The sequence below is a fragment of the Ornithodoros turicata genome, chromosome 1 (assembly GCF_037126465.1).
Source record: "Ornithodoros turicata isolate Travis chromosome 1, ASM3712646v1, whole genome shotgun sequence".
Classification (NCBI taxonomy): domain Eukaryota; kingdom Metazoa; phylum Arthropoda; class Arachnida; order Ixodida; family Argasidae; genus Ornithodoros; species Ornithodoros turicata.
In genome coordinates, this window is record NC_088201.1 from 64,226,547 (window position 1) to 64,249,803 (window position 23,257).

The 23,257-nt window shown below is 43.5% G+C and overlaps 1 long non-coding RNA gene across 1 annotated transcript; it reads left to right on the plus strand.

The window, feature by feature from the left end:
• Positions 1-7,947: 7,947 nt before the first annotated feature.
• LOC135378321 (uncharacterized) lies at positions 7,948-22,564 on the plus strand. Its single transcript, XR_010418326.1, has 3 exons — positions 7,948-8,081; positions 14,295-14,392; positions 18,281-22,564. It is a non-coding gene; the product is annotated as an uncharacterized LOC135378321 (long non-coding RNA).
• The last annotated feature ends 693 nt before the right edge of the window (positions 22,565-23,257 follow it).

Consider the following 23,257-nt stretch of genomic DNA (forward strand, 5'->3'; position numbering starts at 1 on the left):
TAGCGCTCAAAACCCTGCAGTCAAGCAGCAGTTACAAATGATACCCCTCAGGTTTTAAGCTCCGATCAAGTTGCAACAACCGAACGGCGTTTTCCTGTTCTCGTGCAGCTTTCGATAGCTTATAAAACCCTCAGTGAGTGATTTAACGTGTGATACAGTCCGAATTTAAGGCTCAGAAATCTGCAATCAAGCAGCGGTGTCGAGTGATACCGCTCAGGTTTTAAGCTCCGACCTGGTTTGAACAACCAAACAACATTTTCCTGTCCTCATATGGCCTTTGATAGCATAGAAATGCCACAGTGAGTGATCAGATGGTTTTATTTTCAAAAATTGTAGAGGATTTTATAAATGACACTGCCAAAATTTAAGGCTTGCAAATGATGATTACGGAGAGTAAAATGCTATCCAGCATGTTAAAAGCTGCAAACTTGAAGCTTTTTGTTGCCTAAATACATTTCACCCTGTTGTTTCCAGGTGGAACCCCTGTAGCTGACCAGAAAGGCCAGGACTGTCAGATGCCATACATGAATTGGGTATGGGATAGAGAGAGAAGTATTGGGATTCTATTGGAGAATTTGAATACCCCTGCTTATGGTAGTCCTCACTAGGCCAACCAAAGCAGGCACACAATTGTTCTCGTGCTGAGTTGACAGATTTGTAACTGACACTGTTTACTTATAATTCTCAGTAATTTCACACTACTCACAATTATGTTTTACTTTCAGTTCAAGGTCTTCAAACAGAGCTGACCCGGCGGAAGGCCTCTGGTGGCATACTGTAATCAAGTGTGCCACTCCCACTGGATTATTGCATTGGCCTTTTGCATTCATGCCTGAATGCTGTCCAGGGCATCTCACAGGCACCAGCTGCGTGACGATGCCCCACCCCACGGATTGTCTTATGCCAACAGCCTGCTCCCGTAGGGAGCTATGGACACTAGAAGATGGACTGTGGACATGCTAAGGAATTCTTCAGTAGCGTCATGGTGCACGGGAGAAGAAACAGCAGACCTGGACGAAGTAAACAAACGGCCCTTATCAGGGCCACCATATGTCTGCCACAATGGCTAGCGTTCTGCTGATAGAACAAACCCTGATGGTGATAGAAGATCACTGAACTAACCATAACTCAAGCACGATGGCTACAACAGTGCTGATGGAAAGCAATCATTGCAGTTGCAAATGCCATACATTTCGTTAAGCACTATATTTTTGATGACAGTAATATTTAGAGTTGAAGGAGTCATGTTCTGCCACTTTTTGGATGGTCAAAGTATGCATCACAGAACATATTGCTAAGGTGAACATTATGTGGAACCGACTATAACTCCTGTTATTCATTCGCACAGAAAATATGAAGCAGAAAATGTCGAGGTTGTTGCGAGAGACCTGTACTATGTCTTTTGCAAAGCTATCACCGTTTCTCGACAGAAGTGACATGGAGAATGTACTGGGTGCCTCCATTTTTCCCCTTTCTCTCCGTACTATAAAGGTAGTTCTTTTTGTGTAGTCCAATAATACGAGAATTAGAAAAAAGGTCTTTGGGTGTACTTGACATAATTGTATGCCAGTCTATATCATTGAACCCCCGTGGCACTGAGGACAAAACTTTACGAGACAGTATATTTGGGTCCGAAGAACGCCATTGGAGCCACAGGGCACATTGACTTTAGACCACATCATGGAGGGCCACAAGGAAAAGAAATGACTGTAGTTACCATAAAACTTCGGTATATCATACATAACATTGTACACAAAAACAGGACTGACATAGTTATTGTGGAGTAGGATCACTATCCTACTCCACTGATAACACAAAACATTAACGGGCTTACTAGGCTAACGCCAATAAATGGGCGGCCTTTCAAGTCGAGTGCTGAAAGTATGAAAAACTATTCAACCTTCACAAAGGTTTAGGAGAATGTTCAGGAGCACTCCAAATTATCCATTTACTTGCTGCCTTAGCTCACAGTTGGAAAAATAAGTATGGAAAATCAAAGAGAAAGAGCTAGCTGGCATATTCACAGTGGGTCATGGCTTTGGGTTTGCTATGTTGTGTTTAATGAAAAGTGCAGAAATTTGGGCCAGTTGGTACATAACTGCAAAAAGGAATAAGAGCATACAGACGGGACAATGGAGAGACAGAGCTGCTTACAACTAAACTATAATGATAGGAAATCCGACGCAGTCATGTGCGCAGGTGCATTGCTATCCCACCATGTCAAAACAACGAGTACAGTGCTAGACAAATGTTAGAGAACAGGCTCCGGCGCATTCCTTCCTTAGTGTGACAGTGAATGGGACCGTTCAGACTTAGACATGTGCGTATAGGTAGCCCAGTCACCTGTATGCAAGTCCGTACGATACCATTCGCTGCCAGCTTGTCACTCAGAGGGAGGAGTGCGCCAGGGTATGTTCCATAAACTTTTGTCCAGCACTTTACAAGTATAAAACTGATTAACAATGTAGAATGGGCTTGTTTGTATGACATCTTAGACTATGGAGCTGTGGCAGGCAAGGACAACACCACTCCACAATCAACTGGTTTATTTCTGGAAAAACAGAAAAGGAAGGTTGAACGTTGGGATTGGGAGTTTTGAGACGACCTGATTAAAAAGGAACTTTACACCTAGTGGTGATCTTTTCCTGCTATCCTTGTCTGCCATAGCTCCGTAGTCAAGAAGTCTGTACAAGTATGTCAGACAAGACCCTAAAAATGACATTTTTAGGCATGTGCAAACAAAACCACCCTAGTGATAAGGGGTGACACAAGTGAAAAAAATTCCTATGATTTTAATAAAAATTCAAGTTCCTTATCCATCCGACAAATAGAAGCTTCAGTAGTACAACTGGACAACTCTTTCGAACTGACAGTTTGCTTTTTTTTTTTTTAGCTGAGTTCTTTCAAAAGCCGAGTTTTAATGTCACTATTTGATTTAGTGTATGGATTAGGATAGACAGAAGATCGACTCAATCCTCGCATTAGCTACGGTATGCTAGTGTACCATACCGCACGCGAATACCAGGTTGCCGTGTCCGTAATTTTGTGAGGTTCGAGAGCCACAAGAACTGCTCGCATGCAGTGTATTCTACCTAACATGGACAGCGCAGCAGCAGTGCGGCGGGCCAGGCTGAAAACAATGCCTGAAAATCTGTTCTCCTAATTCGTCTTTAAATTTTTCGAGAGGGTAGCTTCGTTCTCTTTGGCGGCCAAGAGGCCGCGTGTTTGAGATCCCTGTTGATAGGGCAATCGCTTTCGAAACTAAACAACAATAATCAGAAAAGTAACGCTGTCTTATATCTGCGCAGAAGCACCATAGCTCATGTACAAAGCAGGTTGGTTGGTTGGTGGTTGGTAAAACAACAAGAGGAGGTTGAATTCGCGCATGCGAATTCTGCTACCCCCCCCCCCCCCCCCAAAAAAAAAAAAAAAAAAAAAGGTCTTCCAAAGACATGAACGAGTTTTTCCGAGGAACCTCCACCGTGGGAAAACAGACACAAGTGCAGGTGGTAAATGTGAATCATGTGTCGCCCCCAAGAGTTTTCTAGAATTTCTGTGAGATATGTTCAAAATTTAGTTTGCAGTTTATTGAGTTTATATACGTATATCCAGCACCGCAGGTCCCGTGATTTCTGTCCTTTTTTTTTTCTTTTTTTTTATGATTCATTTGCTACAGCAATTCACATATAACATCGACTTAGGGAAAGTATACTTTATGTAGTAATTCTAATTTTAATGCTTTTCATATCTTAGGGCTCTCTTTGTTCGGTTTTTCGATAGTTCTGTCTCCCGACTTTCCAGCTTTCTGATAGTTCGGTCTCATGATTTTTGGCCTTTATATGATTGCCACTGCTCTTGAGCCCCGGATCCCGACAGCCTCGAAATACCCTTATCTCGTGACCACTTCTCCTTCCAACTGGTTACAAAAAGTGAAGTGTCCATAACCAAAGTATGTTGATATGCAGATTAAGTAGAAAGGAAGAGAGGCAGATAAAAATGCCAAAAACATAAGAGAAGGCGACAAATTGTCTTCGCTCAAGAATACTTCTTTATTGATACTAAGGTCACAAAATGATCACGATGGTCGGGTATGTTTAGGGCAAATCGTGCAACACAGTCCCCAAAGAAAATGACAAAAATATATACACAGTACCGAGAGGATAGAGAGGTAGCAAGCGAGCTGGTGGTATAGATCCATAACACAGACAAGCTTGTCTGTGTTTGTCGTTTTTTGTCCCCCAGTCTCCGGTTTTTAATTTAGAGATAACCATATATAAAGTAATTGAACCTCTGTATGCAGTAAGCAATCCATGCACGTAATGCAATCCCCTTTCGTGTATTTTTGCTGCAATGACATCCACATACCAGCATGTACCTGCCATAGAAAATTTAGGACCGTATTGCAATTTATTTACCTGTTACAGGAGGGTAAGAAACGAGAAATGTATGTGTGTCAATGGGATGGGCAGTCAGATCTTGCCCCTTTTCTACACACGCATACAAATGATAGCTTAAATTGAACTGCGGCTTCCACTCGAAAAACACGTTCTTCCTAACTAACACGACTGTGTCGGCAGTGATACTGAGCGTTGTAATCGAAAAAAAAAAAAAAAAAACGTGAGCACTAAGCTAGTAAGTCATATTATGCTGGTCACCTACGATATTATTTTCAAGATTGTGCTCGTTTAGCAGCGCGATACGACCCATGCTGCTCTGCAACGCACAGGTGACTTCACCCCAGGGGCGAATCTAGGATTTTTTCGAGGGGGGAGGGGGTCCGCTATGGACAAGTGCCAGGTGCATGCTGGGATTGGTCCATTGAACCCTATGTTCAAGTCTGGAATTGAGGGGGGGTTAGGACATCCGGACCCCCCCCCCCTCCTAAATCCGCCCCTGCTTCACCCTACCTGGTTCTTCAGCAATCAAAGTACGACTTGTGAAAGCTGCTTGTATTTGCGCGATAACCCTGTGTGCATGCGATGTTACATTGAAAAATGATATATCATGCTCACGGACAATTTCTGGTAAGTCACAGACCCAAAAAACACAAACATATATGTTACACATTTTCCATTGCATTAGTCGAGGTAACCCGGCTGCAATTACTTTACCAAATACTCACTTGAAGTTTTCTCGGTTTGGGATTTTTCGACTTATCCCCTTCTTGCATACAGGGGTTCAATTGTCAACTGAAGGGAAACTATATACATGCCGTCAGCACAGCTTGCCTGTCTGTATGTAAAAGAAAACAAAAATGAAAGAAAAGAAACACGCGGGGCACCAAATTTGTGAACCAGAGCGGGACGAAAAATCTGTTAACAGTAAGCAGAGCAATGTGCTTCCCATGGAGAAAAACGACATTCCTATACCTAAACGTTGTTCGGCCTAGTTGGGCCGAGCTTGCGAAAAAGAAGGTTCGGCCAGAGCTTTGATTGACATCGGCCTTACTCGAGCCAACTGAATACCGCGAACTTTGGGCCAGTATGTGACAGACCGTCCTAACAAACACGGGGACCAGCATGCATTGCCGTTGGGGCCATTGTAGAACCAAGCTTGGTTTCTAGTCGGGCATTAGATGGCTAGATAGCGTCCCATGTGGCACCAGCAATGATGGGCCAAGTATGGTCCAAATCTAATACGATTCTCAACCAACCATGGTTATGAGGTATCCCATGCATCTTCTGCACCCCTCTACGCGATATTCTATTCTATAACACCAGTGTGCCCTACAACTGTATCTGGCAGGTGTGTATATAGTATTGCAAAAATAAAATCCAAAGGTTGAAAGTGCTGCTGCTGGTCGTGTGTGGCCTGTCTTACCATCGTTTTGCCGATATTGGAACAGATATGTATACGTACCAACCTGCTCGACAGCTGTTATTGTCAAAGTTATACACATTACAAACGAGTAGGAAATGGAAATTCCTACTCGTTTAAGTAATGCTGTCCGTGTCACTATGGCTCAATGTATGAAGCTGGTTTTCACCTTGTCTGAAAATAATTTTGCAAGCTGAAGAAAAAAATGTAGAAATGGACTTGTATACATCGAATTGAACTACATAGACTAGCATCGTTGCTTTGTTGTTTCGAGCAGCAGCAGCTGTTTTGGAGTCTCCTCTCAACGCTGGGCCAATATTGGGCCGCATTTATATGCCCCCCCCCCCCCAAATTGTAAGTTTGGTTAGTGCATTTGGAAGAGGGAGATGATAATGAAATCCTCCTCACCCATGTAAAGTCCCCATAGAACTCCTCCATAAATATTTTTGGGCTAGGCCACTGCTTTGAGCCTAACGCAGTTTTCGAACTGCCTTCGCAGGTGACATTATGACGACGTCAGCCCAAGTTGCAGCGACTTGTGCGAACCAAATACCGATCTCCGGCAGATTTTCGGCAATTGTGTCTAGCTGGACACAAGGCTATTGAAAGATGTAACATTTCCTTGAGTTTGAAGAACACAGAAGACGACGAGGACGATACAAGACTCAAATACGAACTAAAAAAATGTTATAGAGTACATCAGTTCTCTTGCACTATATTAATTTGTTCATACATAATCATTGTTTTCAATATAGTAGTGTGGTATTGCAGCGAAATTGTAAAAGCTCCTCGTGACATATTGCACCCGGACTGTTTCCACACCCGTGTCAACTTGTATTCTTCGAAATCTGAAGTATTCCTCATATATATTCTTGATACCTTTAACTTTTTACTGCAGAACCGGTTCCGAAGCGTTGCGTGCCTGTACATTATCAGTATGGGATCCGCACGAAATGCTTTTAATTCAGGAGAGGGTTCAGAATATTGCGGCCAGATGAGTTGCATGGATGTTAATATAAGCGAGATAAAGTCAAGATTAGGTTGAGATAGTTTGTCGACAAGGAGACAACAGTTACGTTTGCAATTTTCAGATAATATTATTCATGATAAAATTAGTATATGACAAAGGAACCTCCATCGTACATATCGAGATTTATCATTAGAGGAAAATTAAGCCTAAGGGATGTATAGAGCTTATTGACAGAATGGCGTAAATGCAGGCTAGCTGCTGGATAAATTCCATGATAGGCAAGCCTGAGCGATGGGCAAGACACGTAAACACGTTTCGTGTTCGTGTTTGTTTACGTGTCTTGCCCATCGCTCAGGCTTGCCTATCATGGATGTATAGAGCTTATGTTTTCGGGACCTGAGTACCTGTTGTCTATAAATGTGTGCTTTTCAATTTTTCTTTTTGTATGCTGTACTTATTGCTTACTTTTATTTGTATGTATCCCCGCCACAGTATAATGTCGTAAGACGTTGTTGCGTAGCAGAAATAAATAAATACAGAATAAAAAAGCTATAATTCTGGATACATAATGACTTCATTTCTTCTCGAAAATAAAGACTTGACTTGAATCCGATTTGTTCCATCAAATCCATATCACTGGCGTGAGGTGCCTCATGATGACCCATGATAAACATAGCGGTGATACGCAGTGCAAACTGACAAATTACAAAGTGCTTCGCATGCTTCAGATACACTTTCAAAGTTTCGAATATGAGCGGGCTTCTAAGCCATGACGGCTTCAACCGGCTTCAACGACTTCAACCTTCAACACACAAACCCAACACACTACAAAGCAGGCAAAAAGTTCCCAGCATTTCAACAACGCGAAAAAGATCGTCCGTGCAACATTCGTGTGAAAGAACAGGGCTATTAATAAACAGTACAACAAAAATAGATGAAATTGAAATAATGGTTTCATTTTTCTCGCGGAGGCAACTAGAATGCAAGGCGTCCCACGCAGCAGCCAATGAGAAGTAGGAGCTACATTTTTGCGCGGAAGCACCTAGAAGAGTGAGTGACGCGGCAATGATACCCCTCAGGATCTAGCGTCTTGTCTTTTATCTATTTGGGACGTCTCTACAACCGGAAATCACACATATTCAAGATAGGAGAAGCTTTAGTTTGACCCTGGGAGCGAGGCTATGTGCCGATTGCGTTGGCATATAGTGAATCACTGGCTATTCTGTCCCCGTGCCGTTTGAGAAGCATCGCTTGTTGATGAAGTCAAGTGAGCCCAGTTTTAATATTAAACAGGGTAAGTGTGTCACTTGTTCTTACCTCGTTCATCTCGTCAAGTAAGCTTCCTAAGCTTCTGGGGCAGGATTTCTGCCTATTCAGAGCAGTAGTTATTTCGCAGTGATCGATCGAAGTAGCCGTGGCTCGCCGACCAGTCTGCTCGTCTGTGCTCCAATCTTTCACATATTTATTTCTCGAATAAGGTCGATTAATTGCATTTATTCTGTTCATCGGATCCAAATGAACATCTGGGGAGGGATTGGTACCATTCCGAGCAGTAGTTATTTCACAGTGATCGATCGAAGTAGCCGTGGCTCGCCGACCAGTCTGTTCGTCTGTGCTCCAATCTTTCACATATTTATTTCTCGAATAAGGTCGATTAATTGCATTTCTTCTGTTCATCGGGTCCAAATGAACATCTGGGGAGGGATTGGTACCATTCCGAGCAGTAGTTATTTCACAGTGATCGATCGAAGTAGCCGTGGCTCGTCGACCAGTCTGCTCGTCTGTGCTCCAATCTTTCACATATTTATTTCTCGAATAAGGTCGATTAATTGCATTTATTCTGTTCATCGGATCCAAATGAACATCTGGGGAGGGATTGGTACCATTCCGAGCAGTAGTTATTTCACAGTGATCGATTGAAGTAGCCGTGGCTCGCCGACCAGTCTGTTCGTCTGTGCTCCAATCTTTCACATATTTATTTCTCGAATAAGGTCGATTAATTGCATTTCTTCTGTTCATCGGGTCCAAATGAACATCTGGGGAGGGATTGGTACCATTCCGAGCAGTAGTTATTTCACAGTGATCGATCGAAGTAGCCGTGGCTCGCCGACCAGTCTGTTCGTCTGTGCTCCAATCTTTCACATATTTATTTCTCGAATAAGGTCGATTAATTGCATTTCTTCTGTTCATCGGGTCCAAATGAACATCTGGGGAGAGATTGGTACCATTCCGAGCAGTAGTTATTTCACAGTGATCGATCGAAGTAGCCGTGGCTCGTCGACCAGTCTGCTCGTCTGTGCTCCAATCTTTCACATATTTATTTCTCGAATAAGGTCGATTAATTGCATTTATTCTGTTCATCGGATCCAAATGAACATCTGGGGAGGGATTGGTACCTTTCCGAGCAGTAGTTATTTCACAGTGATCGATCGAAGTAGCCGTGGCTCGTCGACCAGTCTGCTCGTCTGTGCTCCAATCTTTCACATATTTATTTCTCGAATAAGGTCGATTAATTGCATTTCTTCTGTTCATCGGATCCAAATGAACATCTGGGGAGTGATTGGTACCATTCCGAGCAGTAGTTATTTCACAGTGATCGATCGAAGTAGCCGTGGCTCGTCGACCAGTCTGCTCGTCTGTGCTCCAATCTTTTAGATATTTATTTCTCGAATAAGGTCGATTAATTGCATTTCTTCTGTTCATCGGATCCAAATGAACATCTGGGGAGGGATTGGTACCATTCCGAGCAGTAGTTATTTCACAGTGATCGATCGAAATAGCCGTGGCTCGCCGACCAGTCTGCTCGTCTGTGCTCCAATCTTTCACATATTTATTTCTCGAATAAGGTCGATTAATTGCATTTCTTCTGTTCATCGGGTCCAAATGAACATCTGGGGAGAGATTGGTACCATTCCGAGCAGTAGTTATTTCACAGTGATCGATCGAAGTAGCCGTGGCTCGTCGACCAGTCTGCTCGTCTGTGCTCCAATCTTTCACATATTTATTTCTCGAATAAGGTCGATTAATTGCATTTATTCTGTTCATCGGATCCAAATGAACATCTGGGGAGGGATTGGTACCTTTCCGAGCAGTAGTTATTTCACAGTGATCGATCGAAGTAGCCGTGGCTCGTCGACCAGTCTGCTCGTCTGTGCTCCAATCTTTCACATATTTATTTCTCGAATAAGGTCGATTAATTGCATTTCTTCTGTTCATCGGATCCAAATGAACATCTGGGGAGGGATTGGTACCATTCCGAGCAGTAGTTATTTCACAGTGATCGATCGAAGTAGCCGTGGCTCGTCGACCAGTCTGCTCGTCTGTGCTCCAATCTTTCACATATTTATTTCTCGAATAAGGTCGATTAATTGCATTTCTTCTGTTCATCGGATCCAAATGAACATCTGGGGAGGGATTGGTACCATTCCGAGCAGTAGTTATTTCACAGTGATCGATCGAAGTAGCCGTGGCTCGCCGACCAGTCTGTTCGTCTGTGCTCCAATCTTTCACATATTTATTTCTCGAATAAGGTCGATTAATTGCATTTCTTCTGTTCATCGGGTCCAAATGAACATCTGGGGAGGGATTGGTACCATTCCGAGCAGTAGTTATTTCACAGTGATCGATCGAAGTAGCCGTGGCTCGCCGACCAGTCTGCTCGTCTGTGCTCCATCTTTCGCATATTTATTTCCCGAATAGGGGCGATTAATTGCATTTCTTCTGTTCATCGGGCCAAGATGAAAATCTGAGGAGGGATTCGTACCATTCCGAGCAGTATAGTTATTTTGTCGGGGGGTTCACCGTATTTATGTGTGGTATTTATCTTATGTTCTTTGTACCTACAAGTCATGCGTGTGGGTGTCCTTTCATGGCATCCCATATCGTAAACACAACTATCATCTGCATAGTTTCAGGAACACTCCCTGCTTTTTAGCCTGTGCGTATGTTCCATTCTTTGGCCGACTTAAATAACTTTTACTCCGAATAAAAGCAATTATAAGAACATGTACTTCCTTTACAACAACCCAAAAACATTCGTTCATCGTCCAAAAACAAAGCTGCTATATTTAAAAAGCGATTTATTTGGGATCGCTCATTGCTTGTATTCTAAACATATGCATGACACACCTTACATTTATACTAAATGCTTTCTTCACACAGTGTGGGCATAGAACAACTAAGCTAAATGTACTGTGTTTTGTTGTGGTTGGTATGGCAGAGCTTGAAAACAAAGCCCACATAATTTAGGCTTCCTCTTCCTATTTGCATCTTACACAATCTTTGAAGCTACATGAAGTTGTCACTACGCTTACATTTGCTGGAATATACAGCCTTGTTATTCTAACTTTCATCTTCCACAGGTGAAATCGCATCATAACTCATTTGCACACGTTGTCCGAGGATCGTCAGAGGTGTAGACAGGGCTTTTTGTGTTTGTCGTGGAACGTTGTGCTTCCTCGCATCTTGTCTTTCAATGGGGGTGCATGACACCCTTTGTTTCTCCTCCTTGCAACCTTTGTGTCATTTAAGTCTCCAGACACTACGTCTGCACTTAAGAGCACAGAGCCCCTGCTGGTATGAGGAGAATTCTGCAGGAAGCTCTCTTTATATTTATGCAACACAACACTTGCACTTAAATGCTTGGTTTCCTGGGTCTCTCATGGGCTTCCCCTAACACGACCACACAGTTCAGCTCCCGGTTTTGAGCATTCGTGGTATGACACAGTGTAAACACGCTGTCTTCCCTTCATTTCAAGTCTTTTCGTCTGTCTGACCCTTTCATGCCGTCAGCCCAGATGATGTTGCGTCACAGGTACCTTTTGTTCAGCTGTGTAGGTTTTACAGACCTTGAAGCCAATTTGTTTTCTACATTCGTTTTCATTGATTCACTCATTCAATACAAGATTTTATAGCTGTGTATTTCCATTCATCCAGCATCCAGTCTTGTTCTGTACTTGAGGATCTCTCCCACTCGACTTTGTCCCGCCACAAAAATAATGTAAGTTAGCCTCATTCATACACAACTTCTGGGATATCGTCGCTGCAGTTGCCCTTCTTTCACTTTCACTGGCTGCAGGAAGCTAATCCTGGCAGGGGCCACTCTTTCACACAGACACACACGCAGAAAAAGGCAAAAGTGAATGATGTGCTGGCTTGTGTGCATCTCAGTGTTGACGGTGGCCCTTCTTTCTCAAGGAATCCAAGAGCATTAGCCTCTGTGGCTGCTGGCCACCACAGACGCTGCTCTGTCGTGTGGTAATGGAGGCTTCACTGGAGCTTAGCTGTCATTCACAATCTGCTGATTCTGGGAAACTGTACATGATGGCTTGTTCTGGGGCTCTACGCCACACTAGGGGCCACTGTTTCTGTCTTGCAGGCTTGCACCATTCATTCCGACTAAAAGGTAGCATCGGACTAAAAGGTAGCAAAAGGTAAATCATGCACACTTAGTAGGGTGCCCAAGCCAATGTACTTGCCAACTTTGATTGCAAACACTTGGTTTCCATTTCTGCTCTGTGACAGCACATTCCCAGCCTTTTCATTTTGGTGAAAATCTTTCACAGTAATGGCGTGCCCCACTGTACCAAGGAAAATTCAGGATGTGCAATCTTGTAACTGCATGGGCTTGAAGGCTGTCATAACTTCTCTGTCTTGTTCCGTTTCAATATAGCCTCTTGCGGCCATTTCTATGCAGGCCTTGAGAGATCTCTTTTACGTGCCTCACATAGTATTCACTTTGTAGAGTTACACTGTCTTCACGATGTAGTCACGATGAGAAATTTTGAGCTTCATCATTTTCTGTCACTCAAAGTAATTTTTGTCATGCAAGTACTGTAACTTTTTTTAAAGCTTTGTCATAGCAACAACATCACAGCTTTGCCCAACAAGAACACAGGTGTAACATACAACATCTAATGTCACCAAAATGCTGACTACCATTGCAGCAGCATACCGCGTTTCAGGCATGGATGATACAAATGGATTACACAGTATCCTGGCAACAAAGAAAAACATTTACAGTCCTCAATTTTTGTGCATAATTTTTTTCTTCTTTTTCTCAATACCCGAGCTATTCCCCCAATGTGTACAGTGAAACCACTCCATTTGGCAGGACTACAGCAATGGCCAAGTATTTGCATCTCGCATCTTTTATGGAACATCAGTCCTGAACTGTTTGTACTCGAGAGGTTTTACCACACTGTACTTTTTTTTTTCACCCTTGTATTATGTTAGAGAAATACAATAAAACATATACCGTAATTTCATGTCTATAAGCTGTACTGCATTTAACCCACAGGACCTGTTTTCAGGAACATTTTGAAAATTTTCTGGCAGAGAAGCTGCATTCGCAGATAAGCCGCAGGCAATACGACATGGCTGATTTGTACAACAAAGGAAACCATAGAGAAGGCCGTAAATCCTGTGATCCATACTCTGGGTTTGGTATGGTGTACGACAAAGGAGGTCAGTTGTAGTGTTCTACCAAATCAGACTGTGGCCTTGTTGCATGTCTTTCATGGATCGATGTGTTAGTGGCCTTCCAGAAGACATGAATCACTGTCACCACTTTCGTTAAAGCTGCTTGGGGGAAAGTACCAGGAGGGTCAGTCTACTCGAATGTGGACGCGCCCATTTCGCATTGTTCGTGCATTGACAGGGCGGTGCTGTGCCAGAAATGTCTCGTGCGGTGTCAGCCCTTTCGTTAACAACACGGTATGGGGAAAATACCAGGGGAAAATAGTTATGAGATAAGCCACACCGGTCGACAAGCCGCAGAGCGCCTGTGCGAAAAAAGAATCACGCCGAGCTGTGCTGATACGCATGAAATTACGGTACACAATAAATACACTACAAATACAACTAGCAGATACACAAGGAATGGTAGAGCACCCGCCGTTCTTGTACTTTTTAAGTTCTTTTCTATGCTAAGTGCAAAATTTTATACAAATATTTACAAAAGTGTACCCAACATTGGGGTGAGCCAATTCTTTCATCCGTATATGACCTTCTGGCAGCAAGGGACACTTGGCAACTTCACAAAAAGGACATCAGTAAACTTTCATTGGAACCATGACTTGAAAACCCGAGACGAGGTAGGGACAAAAACAGAGCTGAGTTTGAGACCGTGTTTGTGTTTGTCCTTTATCGTCCCTACCTAGTCTCGGGTTTTCAAGTCATGGATCGTCACTACCAGCTCGCTTGCTACCTAACTTTCCTTTCGTTTTCATTGGAACTTATTTGCAACTATGACAAATGTCTGAAGCTTGCATGCTAATGTGTCAGATCACCTTATGAAATATGCATGCACCTATGTGGAATTACAAAGTTAAGAACAGGCTTATACAGAACAACATAGACTACAACAATGACAACACAACAACAACATCTAACACAATCCAAAATCTAATTCTACAGGTTTGCTTTTCAGTCTTAGCCTAATTTTTTTTACACCATATGAGTAAACATGGTGAGTAGGAAATATTCTCAGTTCTCTAACTTCTTGCAGGTCCTCTTTGCTGCCCATGGGCAGTCATTATCTCCGTGCAGCCCACCTTTACAATTGCCCAGTGCTGGGTGCTTCTTCGACTCTGCCAGCTCCTAACAGTAAGCATTCACTCTTCGCAGTGACTTTCCGGCTTAGTGGAAGCTATCCTGGACGGGTGATACCATGCACCCTCCACCAGGCACACAACGCCAATTTCCATAGCTGAAGGTTGCCTACACACATGCCTTGCTGATGCAACTTGCAGCTGTTTGATCTCGTTGCGTGCACAGTCCGAGTGAACCATCTTATTAAGGACCAGTATCACAATGTTGCTATAGCTCGTGACCTGCTTATTGCACGCTACCAGTTGCATAAGCTCACAAAAGAAAACGTTTTGGGGTGACCTCAACGTGAATATGGTGCAGTGAACGTGAACAGTGCACACCGACAACCATATTAAATGTCATTATCAGTCTGCAGTTAGTCGAAGTCACCAGTCACAAATAAAGTGCTCAAATAGGATAACCTGTCCTACAACTTACTGGCCTATGGATTACATTTTTTTTTTCCATGTTCTTTTTTTTTTACATTCCTAGGCTGTTCCTGTTGGTCCTGAAAGTAGAAGTAATATGTTGCAAATCTTTGAGGGCATTTTCTTCCGTACATTGACAGTTGCCTTAAAGTGGGTAACCTATCCATTTTGCACTACAATTAGGGTTGTCAATCCTGGGCTATTTTTACAATCCCGGGATTTCGGGATTGTGTTGGGTTCAGGTGGTGTTTCCAAATATATTCCTGCGTGGATCAAAATTATCTTACGCGCATCCAACACGTGCCCGCAGGTTAAAATCTGCACCTGACGCGCAACCCACGTCCCCTTACAAATTGAGACCAGCATCCTCCCGCATATTTTTTCCAAAAGCTCACCTGACCTGCAACACGATGAACGCTGACGAACTCACGAACTCCCTGGTCTGTGCCTTGTAACTAGATGTGTCTTTGTGCATGGTTTCTTGTATGACATCAGCGCTGGAGGCAAAAAAAGTGCAAATGGATGTTGGTTTGTGACTTGAGGCATGATGATACGAAACACGACATAGACACAGGACACACAGTCGCTGTTGCTTCCTAACGTTGTGAGCATTTGTTACGCCCTTGTCAACGACATTTCACGTCATATTTCGAGTGACTGCAGTACATACACATGAGAAGTTGAGCGAATTGGTGTACTTTCTAATGGTGTGTTGGTAAAATATGTCTACCGCACCCGACCTTCTACCCGCACGACTCCGAAAACCTGGACCGGTCACCTGCGACAACGTGTAGGTCACCCGCGGGCCATGCAGGACCCCACTTCCAAATCCATTTAACTCATGTGCCTATATCAGCGTGTTGTGCACAGTTCATGTGTGCTTGCTCAGTTTTACCTTTTCCTAAAGGAAAATTTGCATTCAAAAATTTGCAATGTAACCAAATTGGTAAAATAGTGATGGCAAAATTCTTACATTTTGTATATTTATTTATTTATTTATTTTTCTCCTATGATAATGCGACTCATTTTTTATTCATCACCATTTCACCGTTGTCATTGAAAAAAGGTGAGGCCCGCTACACTTAAAGTAACAGGAAATATTAACTTTATTTAATTAAATTATTAACTTTAACTAAATATTTCGTCAAATGGTGGAATGGTCCACTTGAATGAAGAGCAGCAGCAACAACAAAAAAAAAAAAAAGAACGAATAGAAAGGAACGAAGCACTAAACAGTTTACAATGCTGTCGCTGCGTGCTTATCACATTGTACAATGATTAAAACCCAACGTGAGAAAGCACGGAGCGTTTACGGTGGTGTCCCCCAGTTCGGAGCAAACTTTGTGCAAATACTGGCTGCTGAACTGAAGGTCCGTCCAGCATCTGCACTAGAAGAAACGACAGTCAGCAAATGTCTGTACGCACGTGTAAGCAGCGGTCCTCTGCCACCTCCAGTCAAGTGCCATTTCCTTACAAAGGAGTCTGTGCCTGACGTCCCACAGGTGTTTGATTTTCCTGTCATATTTGATCTCGCAAAATCCTGGGATTTTCCAGAAGGAATCCCAGGACTTTGGGACATCAAAAATTGGCCGGAATTCGGGATATCCTGATTGACGACCCTAACTACAATTTGCAACATGGCAGCGGCTTCCCCCAGCAGTTCAGGGAGGTGTGACTGGAGCAGTCCACATGCATGTATTTGGTACGCATGCGCTTGACACACCTTTTGCACTGGCATGTCATGTGAGGCAACTACATCAGTATACTGCTTTTATATAGGGCTTTGTAACTTCCAGACAGGAAAGACCCTACCCTCTGATGTTGCCCTATTTGTTCTTGATTAATATCCACAACCTTGATTAATATCCACAACCTTTTTACATCTCCTTTCCCCATTCTGGAACTTGCTATGTTAATTCAAACCGACGCCACAATTTGACCCAACATATTTGCTTAGCCCCACACCACTCCTTTTTATAACCTCATAAGTCTAGCTTTGCACCATAATTTTTGTTGTGCGTGAGTTTCTCAATGTTCTCAGTCATTTTTCAAATTCTTTCACCTTGCGGGCTTGTTGTAAAGGAACGAGAAACATGACCGAACTGTCTTCTAACTTCTTTCCATCTCCTTGACGCACAAACAAGCCCGCATTGCTTTCCTTGTAACCTTTACCATGTGCACAGAATGACACTTACTATAGTGCTACTAGTAATCATGATAAATAGATTAATATATAAAGACAGTCATGTCTCAATTATCCGGACACCTCGGGAGTCCTCCCTTTTCGTCCGGATAACAAATTTCCGGATAGACAAACCAAGCAAACTTCCCGGGAAAACCGAAAATTTGGGAGACCTCTTCATAGCTCCAGAAAATTAAACCAAGAAAAGGTAGTTACTTCCAAAATTGCTACGAAGTGAGCTGCTTAAAAGTAGTAGGCATGCATGTGACAGAATTGTGGTCACAGCCACGGCACCTGCTGCGTCACCCTGCTGTTCAAAGAAGGGTAATGTCCTGCACACACGTTTTTGTCTTTTTGCAAATTTCTTTGGCATAGGCCAATAGACAGGTGGTTCTTTTGGACGTCCTGGACTTTGACGTTCACATGTGAACTTGTTGCGCCCGGTGCATATAGGGCACCTCTTTCACTTATCGCCTGCCATCTCTATTGCGTGTGTGTGGGGGGGGAGGTCTGAAGGGAGTGACTCCTGAAGAAAGGAGAGTCAAACAGTACAGAATGCTCCGGTAGGATGTGACCCTTTTCCAGAACAATGCGGACACAGCAATACATGCCAGGGACCAAGGACATTAACTTTTCCAGATAAGTGAATCAGAATGACCTAGGCCCTGGAAGTTTAGTCCCCGTACTTGCTGCCCAGATACGGATAATGAATGCCAGATAAGCGAGACAAAATCCAATGGTAGCAGGTTCATTTCCTGTAATGTAGTCCGGATAACGAGTTTTTCGGATATCTGCACTCCGGATAAGCGAGACGTGACTGTAAATAGATAAGTTAGTTTGTGCAGTTGCACGTTCTGCAGTCTTGTTTCTTGCTAAAACCCGCAGCTGTTGCTGTGCTTGGTCTTGTGTCTGGGTAACACTCAACACGATCCCACAATGGTTGGCAAGAACAGGAAATTACGAAATGTTGGGAATCCTAGAATTTTACACAATTAGGGAGCAAGTAAGAGACCCCATGAGTCACTTTTGCTCCCTATCACATGCTAACATACTTATCAGGCGGACAGATTACTTTTTTGCATGTGCTCTACCTCTACATGCGTAAGCAGGAATGCGGCAGTCTTGCTTATGGTGCCATGCAGAGCATGTTAAAAGCATTTTGTATTCTGCAGCATAGACTTCTCATTGCTTGATCTGCTTGCAGTCAAGAAGGAACAAAAAGTGCAATTTGGTTTATGTTGATTGCCTTGAGTATTCTATGTGGTGCTGCCATAACAAGTTTTCCACTTACAGGTTTTCTGTTCAACCAGATGACCCTGTACCGTCGAGAAGCCCATCTTCATCCCATCCGAGCATCTGTGACGGCTCTCGATGGCATCTTTGCACGCATCCCAGAGCACTCACTTGCTGAGCTTGTGGCGTCCATAACAACTTGCTTTGCTGCCATATTCTTGCCAGTAGTTTTCGAAAAAGGACAGTGGACAGTGGTGGAAAAAATCGCCTGTCTCTGCTTTTTGCAGGTGTTTCAAAATTGCTGCTCTCATATATGGTGCGCACATAGGATAGTGCTTGGTGTATTCTACCTTGCTCGACAAAGTAATGGATAATATGGCTAATTTTGACACAGTTTGACAAACAATCCACTGCACACACTGTCATTCTCCTGGAATTCCTGGAGATTCACCATGACTTTGGGGACCACCATGCTATCTACCCTGATGGGACCAAAGGAAGCAATGGCGTGGCGGCTGTTGCCCTTGAAGGCGATTCTATTATAATGGCACACTTGAACACGAATGCCACAGTTTTCACCACAGAGCTTTACGCGATTCTCCTGGCTCTGCAACACATTCAACAAAATGACCTTCAAAACTCCGTTATTTACTCTGATTCGCTAAGCTCTGTGCGTGTGCTGCTTTCATGCTCTGACACCAAGAATCACCTCGTCAAGCAAGGACGGGCGCTTGCGACTCAACTTTGTTCCCGAGGCTTTTCAATCTGTCTCTGCTGAGTCCCCAACCACACTGGGATCCCAGGGAATGAACAAGCCGACCGTAAGGCTCGGCGAGCGTTGGCACAAGAGGAGTCGCCTCTAGGACTACCCTACCAAGACATCCTGCCAGTGTTAAAGTTCAGCATTGCTCCGCTTTTAGCCTTTATCACCCAGTTCCTCATGTAAATCTCTCATCCTGGATCATCTCATCGCTCATACTTGTAGATAGCTTTTAACTGCCACACGCACTTGTTATCGTCATCCTCCTTTCTCTCTTATCCTGGACCATCTCATCGCTCATAACTGTAGATAGCTTTTAATAACTACACTCACTTGTTATCGTCCTCTCTCTCTCTCCCATCATCATCCCCCACACACTCCCCATAGTTCTGGCACTCTTTGGCCTTTGCCGCCTTTGTACCATTACACACATAACCTCTCTCTCAAATTTTTTGTGCCCACATGATTTGTTATAATCACCTATGCATTATCTTGAATCCCACGAGTTCTCGTTCACGGAGAACAGTTGAATGGATTGTGGATGATCGCATTAAGACATCCCTTGCTGCTGTGCGCCATGCACTTAACACCATGTTCATCGTTCTTCAGTGACTCCAGCTTAGTCATCTGTTTGCCATCTGTGTTAAACAGTCCCGGCCAAGGTAGTGTCTCCGAGGTCTATCACATATCCACCTTTTCATTTCAAGTACATGTTGCTGGGTGAGTGTCCTACAAGCTGAGAAGTGTTCTACGTCAGCACTCCAAAACACCACAGCTGCTCATGTCGTGCTGGAGGTTAACGAACCATTTTGAGTTTCATACCGAGGCTAACGTGCCATTTTCTGTTTCTTCTGTATTTCACACAGAGAAAAACGATCACCGTGGTCCTTCACATTCTTTCTGGATTCTTTGAGTGGGTCGAAGCACATTATTTCTTACTTCTTTAGATCTACAGCAATGACGGTCCAGCGTCTTGTTATGGGAGCTAACTGCATTCTTTCCACCTCTGGCTCTCTATTCTCTATATTGCCTTTCCATGGCTGTCTGTCCTCAGTTTCTACACCAAGGATGTTGCCATATTCAGCATCTGTACTACCGCATGGCGTGTGCTTGGCTCTTCATCAGTTAGATCTTCTGTTATATCTATTAGATCTATCTTCGTCACATCACCTCTCGTCATCTCTCTGCCTCCATCACTATAGCATACATCGGAATTGCCCTTCTGAACGGCGAAAGGATCACACAAGCTGGCTTTTAGCGACACTTGTGTCACTGCTGTCCGAACTGGGGACTACTACCTCACTATGATTAGGCTCAAATTTTTCTTTATTTTTTTTTTCTGGGGGAGGGGGGGGAGTACTGTACTCGGCTCATTTCGTCATCACTTGTGCAGTGTTCTATTATGCCATTAGTGATGTATTGACGTTCTGGACTTCCAGAATGTTCCCTGATCTTTACTGTGTTGTATTGTGCTATTGTAGTATTTCTGGAACACTGCACAGCAGGATTGCCATATTTCATTTGTTGTCTATCAGCGTCATCCACACCTGTGTCAGTGGTTACATGGAAGCAGGGATGGCGAGATAGGAGAGTCATCTTTGAAGGAAGGGAGCCCGCATCCTGGGCCTCTTCAGGGGCCCATGGTACCCAGGGCCCAACTCTTGCTACGCCCAACCATGTGCACCCAGCGCACGGACTTCCGTGTGCAAGTGATGCTGCATGTGATTAATGTGCAGTTACTTTCAAGGAAGAGTTCAACAAGAAAGTTTTTTTCAAGCCTGCTTCAGAAAATACTTCGTGTTTCATTCTGCTCCTGTAGTCTGGCAACATCAGTGTCGCCAGATATGCAACAATTCACTCAGCACTGGAGTCTTGTGTCACGTTTTAACACGGTTACATATTTTCCTCATACGCAATCACAGTGGTACTGCATGCAGGTATCACTTCGCATCTGCTTGCTGTGACCTTCTCTGTTCTCACAGCCGAAGCACTCTTTATCTGCGTTTCTCTTCAGCGTTTCTGCTTCACTCTTCAGCTGCGTTTCAAGCACCCACTGACAATGCTCTCAAAGATGTGGTGACACATTTTTCTTATGTCACATGCACCTTGTCTTTGTCCTTACTAGCCTGAAGCCACCTGCTAGTGCAAACCAGCACACAATGATTCCACCACTCTCTTCTTCGCTATTCAACCACTGTTGCACTATTTGAGGACTCCACTGACCTCCCAGGGAGAGGTGCTTGAGAAAATCAGTTAAGAGATCGTAAAGCAGGACTGAGTCCGTGTCACTGAGGGCAACAAACATTGCCCGTTGCTTGTCTCGTTTGTAATATGGGATGAAAAGCGTGTTCCTGTCGTCCACGGACTTGGTGACGAGCAGTTCTTCTGCGAGTAAATGTGCCACATTATCACCTCTGAACAGAGGCATCAAGTAGGTGTAAGTACTTGCAACCTTGTCAAACCTTACGCTGAGCTACATGAAAAATGCCTCAGTTATTGTGTCGAAGAGGTGGCCCTTCTGAAATAACTGGTCAGACGCACATAGCTCGGCTTCTTTAGACCTGTCGATTGTAGTGTCGAGGGACCTGAGATCAACGAGCCTTATAAATATGTTTGAGGGCTTTCCAAATGCAAGTACAACATCACTACCTCCCCTTGCATATGTAAGGCAGATAGGTAAGGGAAGGGCAGGCTCGCAGCTTTCGGGCATCGCCACCCTGGATTTCCTGTTTCTCTGATTGTCAGGCATCCCCATTGCTAGCGTGTGGGTGGGGACGGATGTTTTGTCTCTTCTGTCAGGAAGTGAACCTCTTTTTCGCTTGACGAGGGCATGCCAATTTCCATTGCTTTTTGCAGTTCTTTTTGCTCTTCCATTGCTTGATCTATGCTGTGCTTTCCTCTTCCTTTGCTTTGATGGGCTTTTCTGTAACTGAATTGCTTTTCCATTTCTTTTTTTGCAGCACGGAGCAAGCGGCACTTCATTTCGGGTACACCTTGTGGGGTGCCCTCCGTTATCAGAATCTGACACACTGCTAGTAGTGTATCTATGGCCAAGGCAATATTGTGCCCTAATGTCTCAGGTACAACTTCGATGTCCAGGTAGCACACTAGTTTCTTGAGTTTGTCCATTGATGAAGTCATTTTTCCTGAAGCATTCACAGAGCGGAATAGCTTCCCATTCAGTTGCCGAACCTCAACTGTCCCCTCTATTTTTCACAATTTCATATGAGTTGTCGCTATTTCCTTTTTCTGCATAATCACCTAGGCCACTTAGTCCACAAGCTCTGTCTTTACGTTTGTCTGTACTCCCACTCAGCTTTTTTGTACTTTATCTCCCTGCAGATGGCTTGCTCCTGCCATATGTAACTTGTTCCAAGGGGATTTTTGAAATCAATAAACTGAATTGAATTTAATTTTGTGCAACTTAGACTGGACATTTTCACAAATGACATTGTTTACGTCTGGTGCTGCTGGGTTCCACATATCTGGACCCCCATTGTGCGAACATTTCAACTTGACATGGTAAGTGCCGAATGAAGGAGCTTGCCGAAAGAAGACAGTGTACCCTCACAATATTTCTTCCTGTACGACTGGCGGTCTGTCTTCTTCATCGCTTTATTCCAAGAAACAATTTTATTTTTGGTAAGGTGCCCACAACAGCCCTCGTGTCTTTGTGGTGGTGCACTGACATATGTGAAGAGCAGGACAAGGCAGCCAGGGGAGAAACCATGTACAAACTAGGCGAATTACGTATTAGGTAAGGCTGAACAAATAGTACTGCGGTGTGAGCTGTACGGGGCATATAGTACATCAGAGTCAGATTCAGATAGATTATTCAACGATAAGAGTAAACAGTACGATAGGCTTAGTTTATATTTATTTATTTAATAATACTACTAGCACCCTGGGGTGCTGTCGTAGGAGTGAAACAAACGGAGCGTACAAGAGAAACTCGCACAACAAAGCATACAGAATTACAACGTATGGATTAATAAGCCAAGGTGTATTACACTGGGACTCATGCAATATCACCAAAATAATTCTTACAGGGAACATGAAAAAACACACAAACAAAAATGACAGGATATAAGTTACATATATTATTGGACTACTACGTTTATTTTACCTAAGAAGTCGGACAAGGTGCCACATTCAGTTATATTCTTTGGGAGAGAATTCCAGTAGGAAATTGTTAGTGGGAAAAAATAGTTTTTGTGGACATTGGTTCTGCCGGATAGTTCACGTATATAATTTCTGTGCCATCTGAAGGAATTTTG